Genomic DNA, 18,107 nt, shown 5'->3' with positions numbered 1-18,107 from the left:
CAGCTGCGAGGTGCCCCCCCCCCCACTGTGGTGCCGGGTCCTCTTCTATCTTCTCCCTATGGGTGGAAACACCTTTTTGCTCAGATCCCATGTTCCCCCGTCCTAAGTACTTAGGTACTTAAAGGATGTCCTTAAGCAGGTTCTGGACTGCTCTGATTAATGTAATCTATTTCCCCCCCTCCTCCCTCAGTGGTATGATACTCTAAAGTACTGCATCTTGGGACACCTGGGTGGCTCTGTGGGTTAAGTGTCTGCCTTGGGCTCAGGTCATGATCCCTGGGTGCCCGATCCAGTCCCATATCCGGCTCCATGCTCAGCAGGGAATCTGCTTCACCCTCTACCCCTCCCCCACCTAGTGTGCTCTCTCTCAAATAAATAAAATGTTTAAAAACAAAAGTATGGCATCTTTATGGAATGTTTTGATATCTGGCAGGGCGTGTCCTCCACTGTTAATCAGATTGTTCTTGACCCTATTCTCTGGGAGCTCAGACTCCTTTGTCAGGTTCCCAGCAGGCGCTGCAGCTGAACACTCCAGGTGAATATTATGGAGTTTGGCAGACACTATTTTCCCTGAATGAAAAAATCTGGACATTTTAATGATAGTTTTGAGATTTGGCTCTTGAGTCTGAGGTCAGGAAAATAATCAGAGTGCTGGGGCCTGCTGTTTGTGAGAATGTGGGCTTGTTGCTGAGCCCCAAGCTAAGCTCACTGCCCATTTGGCTCTGCTCCACCCAATGCAAATCACCACCCTTGGGAATTGAGATGCCTCCGGGTGAGATCCAGTGTGGCACTGAGTAAGCAAAGGTCCTTTCTGAGAGGCACCCACCAGCAGCCCCCCACCCAGGGATTCCCTGGGGGCCCTCATGCCTCCTCTCTGGCCAGAGCCCCTCATGGAGACCTAGGGGCCAGGAGACAGATTCTGATCTCATGTGTGGCCACAGTGCTATGAAGTAGACTTGGGTTCCCCAAACTGACTTAAAAAAAAACAACAACAAAGGGGCACCTGGGTGGCTCAGTGGGTTAAAGCCTCTGCCTTCAGCTCAGGTCATGATCCCAGGGTTCTGGGATCAAGCCCCCCCATCTGGCTCTCTGCTCAGCAGGGGGCCTGCTTCTCTTCCTCTCTCTCTCTGCCTGCCTCTCTGCCTACTTGTGATCTCTCTGTCAAATAAATAAAATATTTAAAAAATTTTTTTACCATTTCTTTCTCTTTTTTTATTACTTTTTATTCATTCATTGGAGAGAGAGGGAACACAAGCAGGAGGAGTGGGAGAGGGAGGAGCAGGTTTCCCGGCAAACAGGGAGCCCAATGTGAGGCTCCATCCCAGGACGCCAGGATCATGACCTGAGCTGAAGGTAGACACTTAAACCGCTGGGCCCCATGTGAATCATTTCTGAGTGCAGAGCTCAGGGTCATTAAATCCATTTGGCATGTTGCGCAACCATCACCATCCTCCATCTCCAGGGCTTCTTCATCTTCCCCAACTGATACTGTCTAATTCCCCATCCCCTTCCCCCCAGCCCTAGCAACCACCCTTTGATTTTCTGTCTCGAGGAATCGAATGACTCCAGGTGTCTCTTATCTGTGGAATCAAACAGTCCTTGTCCTCTGTTGACTGGCTTATTTCACTTTGCATAATGTCGTCCAGGTTCATCCCTGTTGGAATGTGTGTCAGGATTGCCTTCCTTTTTCGGGGCTGAGTAATATTCCATGGCTGGCTCGGCTGGCTGGAATGCCTGTCTTCCAGCTGTAGTGAGTAATGCTGCTGGAAGGGGGTGGGCAGATGGTTCAGTATCTTCTTTGGTGATGGATGTTATAGCCCAGGCTCCTCTTGGGATCCACCCAGTGCTCCTGGGCTTGTCTGGGGGTTCCACTCCAGACTCCTATCTGGAAAGTGCTCCTGACTCTCCAGATTTGAGGTACATTCCCATCTCATGGTCCACACTGTTGTGATCTCCACATGGCTCAAAACATTCTGTCAAATGAACCGAATGTCCACTACTTTCTGACCCTCAAATTTTCCCCAGGCCCCGGGGAATTCATGGTATCACCAGAAAATGCCAGAAAATTGACCTCTTCTCTGAGGCATCGGCTCCCCACCCTCACTTGCTGCCCTGCAGCTCCCGCTGGAAGGGGGCGAATTTCCTCTCCCTTCTCCTGCATCCCAGAGGACCCAAGCTGACCAAGTTCCCCTCTGAACTCCCCAGGGATATTCCTCCCCTCCCCTTTTCAAGGAAGCATTTCCCTCGGAAAAGTGAGCTTCTGACCATAGCACCCTCCACCCCTTCTTACTGCGGTCACGTGCTTATCTCCGGACCACTCTGCCCACTTCCCAGATGGGCTCTGCCTCCTCCACACCCTTCTTTGTCTCCCAGCCACCTGGGCCACTGGGGCCACCGCCATCCCGGTGCGCTCCTCTCAGTCACACCACCGGGCTCCAGAACCTCTGCTCCCACCACTGCGTGCAGGCTTCCAGACCTTTCCTCTGCCAACCACTCCCCACCTCCACCTGCCCTCCTGGCACCAGCTGTGGAATAACCACGTGTGTCCCCACAGCTTGGCTCCCGCCCACTGCCTGGGCCTCCTGCGGGATTTCCCTGCCTGCCCTGCGCCCAGGCACAGTCTTGCCCCTTGGGGCCCCGCTGCCCGAGAAGCTGCCGCCGCCACCGCCCCCATTCCCCCTGCACCCCCACATTTTCCCTTGCTCCGGACTTGTCCCCCAAGAGCATCGAGATGTGTGGTCTCCTGTCTAAATTAAGAAAAGAAAAGAAAAAACCCTCCCTGACCCCACCGTGCCCTTCTAGCCATCTCACCTTTTCTCTGTCCCGCTCCAAAGAAGGGTCTCCGCTGGTGCCAGTGTCCTTCCCGCTCACACACAGTCTGGAACAGCCACCAGCAGCGCGTGGCGCGTCACAGCCAGTGCCCCTGCCATGTTGGCACCAGTGCGCAGGCGCATCCTGCCAGCTCATCAGGCAGCGTCGGTCACGTGGTCACTCCTTAGCGGCTCCAGCTTAGGAGATGCCAGGCCCCGCCCCCACCCCAACCCCCCAACCGACCCGGCACCCAGAGCCTTTGGGGCTCTCAGTCCTCTACCCCCAGGGGCTCCCCCAGTGATTCCTCCAGCCCCTCCGGCTGTTGTGCATCGGAGGACCCCAGAAACCACGCAACCACGGTTTTCTTTTTTCTCCTGGGCTCGGGACCCCTGTATTCCCTGTTGACCTCATTTTCCCAACCAACCTGCCTCCTAATTTCTCCCGAGTCTCCAGTTCAGCATCCGGTGCCAGGGGTGGTCAAGGGCCGAGTTCCCACCTCCGTGGGTCATCCTTGATGCCTCTCTCTCAGTGGCAGCATCTGAGTCCAGTGCATCTGCCCTGCCTGAAACCTATTCCAGGTCTCCCTGCTTCCGCTATCATCCTGCCTAAGCTCCCTCGCCTCTCACCTGAGCTGTAGGGACCTCCTGGCCAGGTTTATTTTATTCTTTTATTTCCTTTTATTTTTTTACACTTTTATTCAAAGCTCTCCGATTACTTCTTTTTTGTTGTTTTAAAGATTTTATTTATTTATTTGATAGAGATCACAAGTAGGCAGATAGGCAGGCAGAGAGGGAGAACAGGCTCCCTGCTGAGCAGAGGACCCAATGCGGGGCTCGATCCCAGAACCCTGGGATCATGACCTGAACTGAAGGCAGAGGCTTTAACCCACTGAGCCACCCAGGCAACTCCTCCAATTACTTGTGATAAGGACTGGGAGGTTCTTACCTATCTCTTCCAGCCAGCCATCTTACCCATTTTTCTGTACACACTGGCCTTCCTGCTATGTCCCCAACACACACACACACACACACACACACACACACACAGCTCTGCACCCCCCCGCCCCCCCGCCCAAGCCAACACAGCTAGCATATTCCTGCCATGGGACCTTTGCATGTGCTGTTCCCCCTAGCCCATCAAAACTCTTCCAAACATTTTCATATGTCTCCCTCACCTCTCTTTCAGGTATTTGTTCAAATGTTGTCACCTACGCAAAGAACCTTTCTACCAAGAACCTTCCTAGGAGAGCACCTGCCCCCAGTGGGGCGCTAGATTTCTTTCCCTCTGCACGGCTTTTCTTCCTGGTGCTTATCAATACATGTTATCTTGTACATTCTTCTGTTTCTCATCTGCCTCCCCTACCAAAAGGTTGACTCCAAAAGGACCCCAGCTGAGTCGCCTTACTCACTCTTGTATCTGCAGCACCTGGCATTCTGCCTGGCACAGAGGAGCCCTGGGGAACATTTGCAGATGAATCCAGGGTTGCTCAGAAATGTGAGGCTGAAAAGCACTGAAGTAAAGAAAACAAACACCGGACTACTGCTTATTCAGAGCCAAACGCACCCAGCTATCTCAAATGATAAGGTAGTGAGTTCTCCTGCCTCCCACGCTTTACCTCAAATCTACCTGGTTTTTATACTTTAGCAAAGGAGATTACAAGTGATGTGGTTTGAAGTGTTGATGTTGGAGCTGATGGCCAAGACAGACGTCTTTGGTGCAAAAGACGGTGGTTTTATTAAAGCACGGGGACAGGGCCCTGTGGGCAGAAAGAGTGCACTGGGGGTGTGCAGTGTGACTGAATATGTACTTTGGAGCTGGGGGAGGTAAGGACTGTTGGGTCCCCCAAAAATTGGGTACCCCAGTAATGGGTTTTTGATTAAAGGAGTGAGACTGATACAAAGCGAAGGTCAAGCAAAGCTTTATTTCGCGCCAAGCATCAGGAACCAGACTTGCCAGCCGGGGCCGCACCTCTTACAGAGAGGGCTACGACCCCTCCCTGCTTTCCAGACTAACTTTTATAGAGCACAGGCCATGTGGTTGGGCCTGGCCACACACACAGGTGGCCAATAAGATTGTAACACACACACAGGAAACTCCACAGTGATGCTAGCTAGGCAACCAACTAAATTACAATTTACCCTAGTAGACATTTGAACCAGCCTATCCCACCTTGGTTAGGATTGGCGCCAAAAGGCTCCCAAAGGGTGGGGGCCCATACTCCTTGGTAGCTAGGAGACAGTATGGGCACCCACTGATTGAATACCTCCACCTGGCTAGACCCACCCTTGTATTTGGACTTTGTTACGTGGGACTGGTTTCCTGGACTTGCTTTTAAGTAAGTTCCCCTGGGGGTGGGGGGTGGGAAAAGTTAATTTAAGTTTTACAACAAAATGGCAGTTCAACCGGGGTGGGGCTGTTCTGGCTGAATAGGCCCTTACAGGACAAAGGGAGGTTTCCAAAAGGACTGTCAGGTGCCGCAGAAGACTCCTAGGATCCTGGAGGCCTGGCCGCCATCAAGCTAAGGTGTTTTTTCTCTCGCAAGGTATTGACAAGAAGACAGTTGGGGCTGGGGCTGGGTGGCTCAGTCAGTTAAGTGTCCGACTCTTGATTTCCACTAAGGTGATGATCTCAGTGGGGAGCCTGCTTGAGATTCTCTGTCTCCCTCTGCTTCTGCCCCTGTTCCTACCCCCTTCTCTCTCTTTTCAAAAAGATAAAAATAAAAAATAAATCTTAAAGAAAAAAAGGCGGTTTGGAGTTCCTGGAGGAATATTATACTCTGCTTATCTCAAGTATTTGTCAGCGGGCTGCAGGTTATAAGGATGTGTAATTTTATCTACATTCCCTTCTGCCTTAGTTCCCCACATCCCTTAGAGGGGAGGGTGATGTTAGGAGTCCAGGAACCTGAGTCTATGGGTTTCTAGAAGTTAGGCTATTGATAAGATTGCTTTGTGGGTTGTTTTTTTTTTTAAGATTTTATTTATTTATTTGACAGAGCACAAGTAGGCAGAGGCAGGCAGAGAAAGAGAGAGGGGGAAGCAGGCTCCCTGCCAAGCAGAGAGCCCAGTGTGGGGCTCCATCCCAGGACCCTGAGATCATGACCTGAGCTGAAGGCAGAGGCTTAACCCAGCAAGCCATCCAGGGGCCCCAGTGGGAGCACTCCTTTGTAACCTTGTGCCTGGGAAGAACTTTCAAGCTTTGACTTAAAACCGAAAGGCACAAAAGAAAAGATAAAAATTTTAAAACTCTGCCTGGCAAAAAAACAAAGCACCAAAGACAACTGGCCAGCTGGGGGAAACTATTTGCATCTCAAATTGCAAACATTGTTCTTTAACATATAAAAAGCTCCAAGATAAGATTTCTAAACACTCAGTGAGACTTGGGGGCAAAGGATAAGAGAAGACAATTCACAGAAAGAAACGCAAATAGGATTTCAAAGCACAGCCAGGCTCATTCATAATAAAATGCAAATTAAAATGAAATTCTGATACCACTTCTCCTCTATCAGATGGGCAAAAATCCCGAGATCTCATACGCAACCTGTTGTGTGCGCCAGCCTGGGTTAAAGAGACACCTCCGCCTTTACTGATGGGAGAAGCCCGCCCAGTTCCTACAGAGGCAATTTGGCAGTTTATGTCCAAAGCACAAATGCGTGTACCCTTTGGCCCTACAAATTACACGTTTGAAACTTACGCAGATGAACCTATCTGTACACGTATATATGAATAATCACAGCATTGATGTAATCGATTGCAAGAGACTGGAGACAACCCCGATGTTTTTCATCACCTATGGGGTGTCCCAGTTTGCCTGGGAGAGTGTACACCTTTGGTTCTATATAACGAATCACAGAGAACCCCATTTTCACTTTCAAAAGTGTCTCTGTTTGGAGGATAGATCATAGGGCTGAGTGGGGACTAGGTAAATAATTTATGCTGCCCCAGTACAATGGAGGACCAGACAGCAGAAACAGAGTGAGAAATGCTCTCCACATATTTACAGGGAAATGTCTCCAGACACTATAGGAAGGGAAAAGAAAAAGCGTGATACAGAACAATGCACACAGCATGCACTTTTCGGGTTAAAAGCAGGGGTGGGGCGTGGGTGAGGAGATACAATACTATTTCCATTTGCCTGTACACGCATGGCACTCCGGAAAGGAACACAAAATAACTGATAACATGGTTATCCGTGCGCATTTGCACGGAGAGGGGAGGAGAGACTGAGTAGTTGGGGGAGTTTTCATTGTTCCATCTTTTCATATTTTTAAATTTTTGAACCAAGTAAAAGTAAGTTTTTGAACCTATTCAGGGACTTAAGCCTTTTTTTTTTTTTTTTTGAGATTTTATTTATTTATTTGACAGACAGAGATCACAAGCAGGCAGAGAGAGAGGGAGAAGCAGGCTCCCCTCTGAGCAGAGAGTCCAATGCGGGGCTCAATCCCAGGACCCCGGGATCATGACCTGAGCCAAAGGCAGAGGCTTTAAGCCACTGAGGGATGCCCAGGGACTTAAGCTTTAAGATGCAGAAGAATATACATTGTCACGAGGCTTCTAGGGGCCCACACAATGTTGATTCTTTTGTAACATGGTCCCAATTTTTGGCTAGTCTTAACCACTCTTTGCCTAAAACACTACATTTCCCAGTCTCCTTTGCAATTAGGGATAGCCATGGGACTAAATTTGGCCTGATGAAGTAAACCGTGTTTCATAGGTTTTCTGGAAAGACTTCAAGGGGACAGGGCAAGTCTTCCTTAATCCTCCCACCTGGAACACAGCTGTGATGGCTGGAACTCTGACAGCCGTTTTAAGTCATGAGGACAAATGCCATCCACTCTGGGATGTCAGAGTGGAAAGGAGCCTGGGTCCCTGATCATTTTATGGCTATAACATCGTTGGACTTTCTACCTCTGGACGTCTTTTGTGTGTGTGTGAGAAATAAGTAAGCTTTTTTTTTTTTTCCTAACTGATATATCAATACATCAGCACCCCAACAAAATACTGAAAAGATGTTAATTTTGGTAAAACATGTTTTCTGTGATGCCAAGAGATTTTTAAATTTTCTTTGTGCTTTTGGTATTCTCTGTACCAAACACCTGTTTTTGTAACAAGGTCACTTGAAACTACTAGCATCGACACAACTCTAGGAAATGGATCTTCCAGCTTCGGGTTTTGTGGCAGGAGGACTTTCCATTTCAAAGGACGTGATGATGATGAGGGGTACCGTGTGTCAAAGCCACTCACAGGGGTTTCTAGCAGCGGGGACCTCATTGCCTCTCTGACGTTGCAGGACACGCTCAGGGCCTAAAAGGGGAGGATCAGCCGTGTGTTGATTTAACTTGTGAACAGGACCTAGAAGATGCTTGATGCCAGGTCTGATCCAGGTTTGCCAAATCCCCTGGCTCTCTTTGCCTGCTCTCTGCCGGGAAACAAGTTTCCATTGTCTTGCAGACTGTAGGAAGCAGGAGGAGAATCCTCCGGGCCTGTGGCCATGGACGATGACATTCTTGTGGATTCCTGGCTGACTCCGTCTGGGAATAGAAGGCCAGCACACATGCTTGGAGCCCAGTGTTGGTTTCCCCTATTGCCGTGCTTGAACCGCTCCAGGGAGAACCTTTCCAGAAATGTGTTGAGAGGGGCTCTGAGGTCAGTTACAAATGCACCACCTGATTTTCTGTCCCCCAATGCCAGCTGTTGGGCAATCCATGATTCACCCTTTTGGCCTGGTGCTTCTCCAGCTGGGCTCCCGTCCTCTGAGGGGTCAGGGTTCTCAGCACCACGGGACCTATCTCCATGATGAGATGATGAAACTGTCCGGCGTGTTAAACTCACTCGAAGGTCTTTATGGGGAAAGGCACCATTTTTATATACAACTACCATGGGTGAGGGTTCTGAGGGAAATGTGGAATTCTAAGCATTTTCAAGACTTCAAATGAAACACGGAAGCCTTCAAAATAAAAGAACTCAAATCAGTCTTGAAGGGCATGGCCTCAAATTTGGCTCTGAGACCCTGAGGGGCTGTGTGGGTTTGCTATGGGAACGGGCCCAAAACCCAGGCTTAAAGGATTTCAAGCTCAGACTCATTGTAAATATCTGGGCACTGAAATACACCTCATCTTGTCTAAACAAATTCACTCAGTCCCTTCAGGAAGAAAGGGCTTTATTAAAGGTAGCTGGGGAAACTCGGTCTTTCCCTACCCTTACGTCCAGCCGGCTGTCCCAGCCTTCTCCTGGCTCCCACCCCAGCCTAGAGAGACCTGCCTTACCTTCTACCTCCCACCTTTCCGTGCATATCTGCTGGCCCCTTACCCACCCCCAGATGCTCCCTGTCTCTCCAGTGTGCCTGGGATACCTTGTAGTGCATGGGAGGTAGGTACAGATAGGAACCCCAAAATGACACCCCTGGCCGGATTTGCTGTCCATCTGGCAGTGATCCTAGATGAAAAATGAAGGCTGCACTGAGAAGTTATTTCAGGGGAACATGATTTATTTATTTATTTATAAAAAGGCTTTATTTATTTATTTGTTTGTTTGTTTTTAAAGATTTTATTTATTTATTGGACAGAGAGATCACAAGTAGACAGAGAGGCAGGCAGAGAGAGAGGAGGAAGCAGGCTCCCCGCTGAGCAGAGAGCCCGATGTGGGGCTCGATCCCAGGACCCTGAGATCATGACCTGAGCCGAAGGCAGAGGCTTAACCCACTGAGCCACCCAGGCGCCCCAGGGGGATGTGATTTAATCGGGGTCGAGGGAATGCTTCTCGAAGGCGATCTTACCTTATTCAGGGGACCCTAGGGCGAGCAGGAGTCAGACAGGTAAGGGACAGGGGCAGGGGCAGGGATCACTCAGGTGACTGTCACCGCCTCAGGAGGCTGTGTCCAAGGCTTTGGCTGGACCTGCTGAGTCAGGCCATCCAAACTGATTCTGAACGTGGCCTGCAAAAGGCCACTGGGCATTTACAAGGCGCCTCCAAGGAGCGGCTGTGGCTGTGCGACCGGGTGGTACGTTTTCCTTCCCGGGGAGGAGATGGGACAGGTGGAAAAGCTAGACAGCCTGGAAATGCAGGTGTTCACAGCTACCAGTTAGGTTCGCACCAGCATGAGCAGAAACGAACCTTCCCATTGAACACCAGGAAGGGACACAGGCCAGGTACCCACGGCGGACCAGGGCTCCTTCTGGTTTGGCTCACTCTGGGTGGGAGATTCCTTTGCTTGGAGTTCCTCCAGGTGGCTTGGGGCCCCGCTTCTCCTAGGCCTCAGCGCTGCCTGGCCTCGGGTTGTCCACGGAGCCAATAAAAATGCAAAGTTCCGGGGGTGCTTGGCTGGCTCTGTTGGGAGACCATGAGACTCTTGATCTCAGGGTGGTGAGCTCAAGCCCCATGTGCGGGGAGTAGAGATCACTTAAAAAAAAAAAAAAAAATGCAAGGATGCCTGGGTGGCTCAGTCGGTTAAATATCTACCTTCAGCTTAGGTCGGGGCCTCAGGGTCTTAAGATTGTGGGGTCGTAGGGCTCCCTGCTCTCCCTCTCTGTCAAATAAATAAATAAATAAAATCTGGGTGGGGGGGGAAGCAAGACACCGAGTGGACCCTGTAATTTATCTGGTGACCCTCATCAGCCTACAGACCAGACCGCCCCAGCCCTTCACCGGGGCCTGGCAGAAGAAATTCTGTTGAAAGTCTCGCAGCCCTGAGATGCCCTGGGCCTCACTTCCCTGCTGGTGGGGGAGTAGAAGCAGCATTGCAAGGCTCTAACTCCCCACCTGCGGACAGGATTAAGCTGACTTTAAAGCAGGAAGTGGCAGGAAGGAAGGGGACCCCCCTAGAGGAGACTAAGCAGGAGGAATCCCGGGGGACAAGGCGGCAGTGGGGGGAGAGTGTTGGGGACGTGGAGGTGGGAGGCAGAGTTGCACTGGGGCTGAGGTCTGACGCTTGGCCTGGGTCATGGGGGCTTGCAGAGCCCTTTTGCCTGAGAAAGAAGGGTACAAAATGATGGTGGCAGTGGCTCATTGCCCATCAGCACATGTAGATCTCCCTCCCTCTTTCCTGGACTCAAGGACAAGCAGTCACCAAAACTTGGACAAGAAAGAATTCAGGGCGGGAGCTCCGGGATGCTGGAGGTCAGAGCCCACACACAACCCCAAGTGCCACTTTGTTCCAATTCCTGTGGAAAAGAGCAAAGCCATCCCCAAATAAGGACATACCCCTGTCAGCACTGCCCTCTGGGGACTGTCCCTCTGGAAATGGAGATGCTACTATAGGCCTCGTGGGCTGGGCAAGGCAGACGGCCCCAGGCCGCAGAGCTGCTGCTCGGGGTAGGCCCCTTCAGCTTCCCCCAACTAGGGGATCCCTGGTCAGCAGGAGCCGTTTCACACCTGGACCCCCCAGTACCACCTGGAAGGCATCTCGCTCGTTTCCACCGTTTTCGGTGTTTGGTTCAGGCCGGCCAGCAGGCCCCGATGGCAATGGTGGGCCTCAGGACGATCTGGTGTCAGCATTTCAGCCCCGCAAGGTGCAGCTGTGGGAAGCAGATGGCCTGGCCCCTCCAGGTGCCTCTGAAAGTGATCCCCCACCTCCCGGGTGGTTGTGAGGACAGAGGGGATGTCCCGTGCACATTCAAACCTTGCCCGGTGAATATGGGCGTCACTCACACTTACCTGCTTCTGGGCAGGCTGCTCGGAGGGAACCCTGAGGACACATCTCTTGAAGATCCCAAGGTGCCAGAAGGTATCACTGTCGCCACCAGGAATGCCCCCTTGAGGCCCCCTCGTGCAATGACGTTGGCATGTTGTGGTGTCCTCTCAGTGACCCCTGATATTTGAGGCTCACGGAGCTCCAGTTCTGTTCAGGTGTGGGGCACCCTGTGTCAGGGAGGGTGACCCCCTCCTCTCCTAGGACCGGTCACGGGAGACTGCTCTGTTCCCTTTTGCCAGTGGTGGATTGGGCGGGGGCAGGAGACCCCATTTTGGTCAATGTTTAGAACCCGGGGGGCGGGGTTGGAGGTGGGTTCTGGAAAAGGCTTTTGACCTGTCTTTGAATGTGGACGTCCTGAATTTAAACGTGATCCTTGTCGCCATTGAAAAAATATATACGTAAACTCTTTTTGGTTATCTTAACATGTGAGATCTCCATACAGGAGCTGATTTCTAAACTTCAAGGGACAGGAAATATTTTGTTGCTTTTCAGATAATTAAATCACAGCAGATGCACTAAATCGCATCCTCCCAGGGACCAGGGCTCCCCATGACACTCTTCCTTCCCTGTGGCTGGTGGCAGATGGCAGAGGACCTAATAAGAATGGGAAGTACCGGGTTTGGGGCCGACCGTTTGGGTTCAAATTCTTATTTTGCCTTCCCTGAGCTATCTCCGGCAGGTTATTTTACCTTCTGTGCCTCGGTTTCCTCCTGGCAAAATGACCTAGGATTTCATTTGTTCAGTGGTGTCCTAAGCCCTTGGAATCAGTGTGCTTGCATTTGAGGGAGACAGCTGTCATCTGCACAAGGATTGGCTTGTTCTTAGGCAGGTCCCACAGGATGCCTGGCCCCGGCTGATTAACCAGGGACAGGCACCTGAACAATGGGCACTAACTACAGGCTGATTAGTGACCCGTGAAAGGATCCACCATGGAAACCAGGGCCCCAATCAGCTGGTAATTATAACTGGGAAGTACAGAGAGGTTTCATTGGTTGATGGGAGGACACACAAGACGGTGGTGGGGAGAAAAACTGCCGCGAAGTTTGTGGTGTTTTATTAGAGTAGCAATCGGAGACTAAGACGATGGTGTAGCAAAGGCAAGTTAGGGGCTCAGCACCAGAGAAAGGACTTTGACCCCAGCTTTAGGTTGGGGGTGGGAGAGAGACACACAAAATAAATGCTTCCTTGGGTCCTGAAAGGCCTGAATTCGAGAGGGCCGGCTCTTGGGTAGGATCTGAAGTCAGCATAGAAATTGGAAATCTGGGGGCGCCTGGGTGGCTCAGTGAATTAAGCCGCTGCCTTTGGCTCGGGTCTTGATCTCAGGGTTGTGGGATGGAGCCCCGAATCGGGCTCTCTGCTCAGCGGGGAGCCTAGCCTGCTTCCCTCTCTCTCTCTGCCTGCCTCTCCATCTACTTATGATTTCTCTCTGTCAAATAGATAAATAAAATCTTAAAAAAAAAAAAAAAAAAAAGAAATTGGAAATCTGGGGCACCGGGATAGCTCAGCAGGTTAAGCCTCTGCCTTCGGCTCAGGTCATGATCTCAGGGTCCTGGGATTGAGCCCCACACTGGGGCTCCTTGCTCAGTGGGGAGTCTGCTTCCCCCTTTCTCTCTGCCTGCCTCTCTGCCTACTTGTGACCTCTCTCTCTCTGTCAAATAAGTAAATAAAATCTTAAAAAAAAAAAAAAGAAGTTGGAAATCTCAGGGGGTCCTGGCTTGCTCAGTCGGAAGAACGTGTGACTCTTAATCTTGGGGTTGTGAGTTGGAGCCCCGTGTTGGGGGTAGAGATGACTAAAAAATAAAGAAAAAATTTTAATGAAAAAAAAATTTTGGAAATCTCTTTTTGTCAAAGTTACCCTTGAGAAGATCCCATCTGAACATCTATAAATTCTCAAATGAGCCCAACCTGGTCCTTTTCCTCCAGGGAGGAGGAGAGCATCTTCTGAAGCAGCCGGCTTGCTGATCCAAGGGCCATATTGTATCCAAAACAAACCAGCAAGCAGGCCAAGACAGCCTGGAACACTGAAGTCGCATTCCGTCCTGAGACTCCCCTACAAGGGAGGTTCACAGGAACTGAGCCTGTCGAAGGGAACAACACCCGTCCTGTGCCTCAAACTTGCTCTGGGCCACACAGTCACTTGCTGGAATTGCAGGTGGCAAGAGTCACATTTTTTTTTTTTTTTAACCTTACCTCCCCCCCACCCCACCCCCCGGCCAAACAGACATGTTAGACTTTGTGGGAGTTACATGTGAGTGTGACATGCCTCTCCAGGATGGAGTGTGGCTCCTTCTTCCTCAGCCACGAGCATCCTTGTGGCTGGGATGGTCTGCCTAGGACTGTTCCTGGCAACGGGACCTTGAGGCCCGAGGAGGTCTGAGACTCTGCTTTAGTCCTGCCCTTGATGTGTCCTCTCAGGCAAGGTTCCTTCTCTGGCTAGATGTGTCTTCTAGGACAAGGCTTTTCTTTTTCTTTTTCTTTCTTTCTTTTTATTTTTAAGATTTTATTTATTTATTTGACAGAGAGAGATCACAAGCAGGCAGAGAGGCAGGCAGTGAGAGAGGAGGAAGCAGGCTCCCCGCTGAGCAGAGAGCCCGAGGCGGGGCTCAATCCCAGGACCCTGGGATCATGACCTGAGCTGAAGGCAGCGGCTTAACCCACTGAGCCGCCCAGGCACCCCTAGGACAAGGCTTTTCAAAAGGTGGCCACGCCTTGTGAGGTCAGGTGCAGTGGTACAGGGCCGCTGTGTGGCTAACTCTTCCCAGGTTCCCTCTCTGTTTTGCTCTGTTTTTCTGATACAAGGGTAATGGCACAAGGAGTGGTATAAACAGTAACCCACTCGGACAAGTGGGAACGGCCACGGGGCTCTGCGGCCAGCCCTGTGAGATGTCCAGGCCAGATCCTTTTATGGCATATTTTTTATAATCTAGAATGACCTCACTGGGATCTTGGTAGGGCAGGCGGGTTAAATGAGACTGCATTCATTTGAGAAGCTGGGGAGGCTAGATTCTGCTTGGAAACGCATTGTCAGTCACAAACACAACGCTAGCAAAGAAGGGAAAATGACGAAGGTCTTCGATCGGGTTTCAAGTTTCTCCCCAGGGTCTTTCCATTTGTAGTTCTGGGATTTTTACCATCACGTTGGAAAATGCTGGAAAGGACTGTTCGTGAGACCAGGCTTAGCACTGAAACCCAGCTGGGTGCCGAGGCGTCTGGCCCCCAGAGCTCAAGGAGGAATTCCAAACTGAAGAGAGAGTTCGTGGCAGCTGGAGGTTTCCACCAATGAATCAATGAATCAAATGACTTAGCCTGTGGTAATTACCCAAGAGGCTAACGTGTCATGAGCAAATAAGGATGTGTCTTGGCCTTCAGGGAGCTGAGTCAAGGGGGACCGAGTGACAGACAGCAGAAGCATTGGAAGCAGAGAAGGGGGCCGCTGTGTGAGGCCGGATCCCAGTCTCCACGGCTGCAGAGAACCACCGGCCACCGACTGTGGGACAGCAGAGGCCACTGTGTCAGGCAGCATGGAGCCTCTTGCCTCATACCCGACTCGACACACACATGGGCTGTGTCAATGCACAGGACATGAGTGTTGGGGGCTGTGCTTCCTTCAGAGGGGTTCAGGCTCACAGAATGGGAACCCTCCTGGTGGGCCCCAAACTCTGGGAGGGATCAGTTTGCAAGCACTGAGATGCTGGCCATCGAATGCCTGTGTGTGTGCTCATATGTGCATGCGTGCACACATGTGCATGTGTGTAGTGTGCAGACTGAGTCACTGAAGGCGGCTGCCGGTAATCAGCTGTTGGACCTGGTACCTTCTCCCATCCCCTGAGAGCCCACGGAGGAAAACGAGTCGTGGCTGCTGTTCTGGCTCCGTGCATGGTAAGCCCTTATCAGAGCCTGCTATTCTCAGAAGATGGGAGACAAAGGCCAGGGATGGTGGAACTTCCTCTGGAGAAGGGAGAAGTGAAGATTCTTGGGTGAGGATGGGTGGCCTCCCTTCTCCTCTCTGGTGGGTGGCCACCCAAGACACCAGAGAATGGAGGCCTCCCACGATGCCTGAAGAGCCATGGGCACACATAGTGCTCCAGGGTCTGAACGTACAAGGCATCCCAAGTCTGTTCAGGTTCATATGAACTCTGCCTCCTTGATCTTGGTGCCATCCACACCTGCAATTTCCAGGCCCAGTCCGGGCTCACCTGCACACTCTGCAGCGCCCTGTGTCGGCCCTGAACGGTCACTTGCCCAAGTGACCACAGTCCCAGCAAGAAGGGCTGCAGATGCGAGGAGGCAGAAAAGCCACTGGGACCCCAGTCCTTTGCAGAAACTTCTAGTAACGTCGGCAAGAGCAGCTCAGTGGGGACCACGGCCCAACAAGGGATCAGAAAAGAAGGTGCTAATTGGAATGGAGGCTTAGGCATTTTGACAAAAGAGGAATAGTCGATGTCACTGGGAAAAATTCACAATCAGACCGAAACAAAATATATTTATTAGAAATATGACACAGTCATACATCATAGGTGTCCATGTTAATAGTTAAATACATCCGTGTTGGCATGTCATGTCCTGACGATGCTGGGCGTGTTCTTTGCAGAAACAAGGCAACATTCACCAACATAGTTAAAATTAGGGAGCTACAGAGGATGTTCTAGACTTAGCCAAAGTCTAACCTGGGTCAAGAAAAGTGAAACCCCCAGGGAGCTTGGGCAAAGGGGTTATTAAAAATATTTTTTAAAAAGGCAGCTAGGCTCTATGTCTCTTACTGCACGTCCTCGGGGGCTATCTCAAAATGGCAGGCGAGCTTGGGAGTTGGAGGAGCTCCTGCAGGATCTGGCAAATGGGTGTGCCAAGAAGGGCCCGGGTCCTCTCCCTCCGCAGGCCAGTGAGACGCCTGCCTTCCCCCGCAATGGGGAAGTGGAAGGGGGAGCTTCAGAGAAGCCGGGGTCCTCTGAGGGAGGAGAACCCCGCAGCTATCTGTCACCGCCAGATGCTAATCGCTTTGGGATGCTTCTGATGGTCTCAACAACAGCTACAGACAACAGCTGAATGAAGAACAAAAACCAGTGACTAACCTCATTTCTGAAGTGAGAAGGGAATAGGACGAGAGAAGTGGGCATTTGCCAGGTTCCTCAGAATGCGAGCCCAAGGGAGCAGAGCTCCCGTCCTTGGAAGATCTCACAGTGACACGAGAACCATGGATGTCTCTCTAGGTCTTTAAAAGAACTCCACGCTTCTGGGTCTTGCGTTTTGCATCTGTCTTTTCTAGAAGAACAGTAAAAGGGAATTGCAGAACCACCACATCACTTTGAGTGACTCCCGGCTGAAGGAAGACAAGAACAAAAGTGGCTACGACAGGCCTCAGGACAGAAAACCGGAAACGGTACAATGGGCTGACAGGACCCTGTTTTCTGTTGAGCCAATTTCCACATTCACCTTGTGCTCCCAGTGCTCCAGCTAAAAACAGATCTAAAAACCCCATCCAGTGGCCCCGCACCCCCAGATCCCCCAAATGCCGGAAGGCCTGGTCCCCCAGCCCAGCCATCTTCTGTCCCTTTCCCAGGACTGCAGGGCCAGATCGGACCCCAACACCACCTGTTTCTGTGAGCAGGACACATGCTTCCCCTTCCAGAAGCATGCCCCCCCACCCCGCAAAGAAAGTGGTAGTCAAGGAGATTCTTTGAGTTATAAAAATAAATCGCACACAGCCTTTATTTTATACATTTCTTTCGTTCTTTTCCCCTAAAGGGAGCAGGCTCCAGCACAAGGCGAGGGGAAAGGGGACCACCACCGCTGGGTAGCCAGTGCTTGGCCCAGAGCGGGATCATCTGACTCGTTCACAGCAATCACAAAGCCAGAGCGCCAAGAGCTCTGAACAGCCCCCTCCAGGTACCCCAAGCTCTTCCAGGGCCTCTCCTCTCCCACATCAGCCCTGCCATAATCCCAGATCAAACACAACCACTCCTCTGGATGGTACCTCCCCCTGGAGAGCAGGGCAGAAGCTGGGGGGTGATGAAAACACATAGTGAGGTCAACAAAAGCCAGATGCCTGAAGCAACACAAGCAGCACCTTCCACTTGGGTGTGCGCATCAGGAAAGAGTAAACTAAATTTGTTCTTCCGACTCCCATGTGGAAACAAAGGAGCCACTGCCGGGGGCGGGGTGATGGTGGTGATGGTGGTGTCACCTTTCCCAAACTGCTCGACAGCAACTTGTGCTCACCACCCGTTGCTAGGGAGCTAGATCAAAGATGGTCTCTCCTCTCCTGGGGTGGCCCAGGGCGGGGGGTGCGTTGTGAACCGGCTCCCCGGAGAGGTTCTGACCACAGGCCACCGAGAAGCGGGTCAGTAACCCTCCCCGAGGAGGGCCGGACCCTGCGCAGAGCTGGAGGTGGTCCGGAGGGAGGGGCTGAGCCACGCCTCTTCCACGCCTGCCGTCAGCGACGCCCTTTGTGGGAGAGGGGCCCGCATCAGCAGGTGGTGGGCGGGGGTGAGTCACCTGACTGCCGCAGGGGACCCGCATCCTCACCCGCTAGGTCATGCGCATCGAGTGCCCAACAAGAACACCTGCCCAGGGTGCTCCCCTCGCCCCCGCCCGCCCGCAGTTAGCTCTGCTGC

This window comes from Mustela nigripes, chromosome 16, assembly GCF_022355385.1.
Source record: "Mustela nigripes isolate SB6536 chromosome 16, MUSNIG.SB6536, whole genome shotgun sequence".
NCBI lineage: Eukaryota > Metazoa > Chordata > Mammalia > Carnivora > Mustelidae > Mustela > Mustela nigripes.
Note: the sequence above shows the minus strand (reverse complement) of the source record.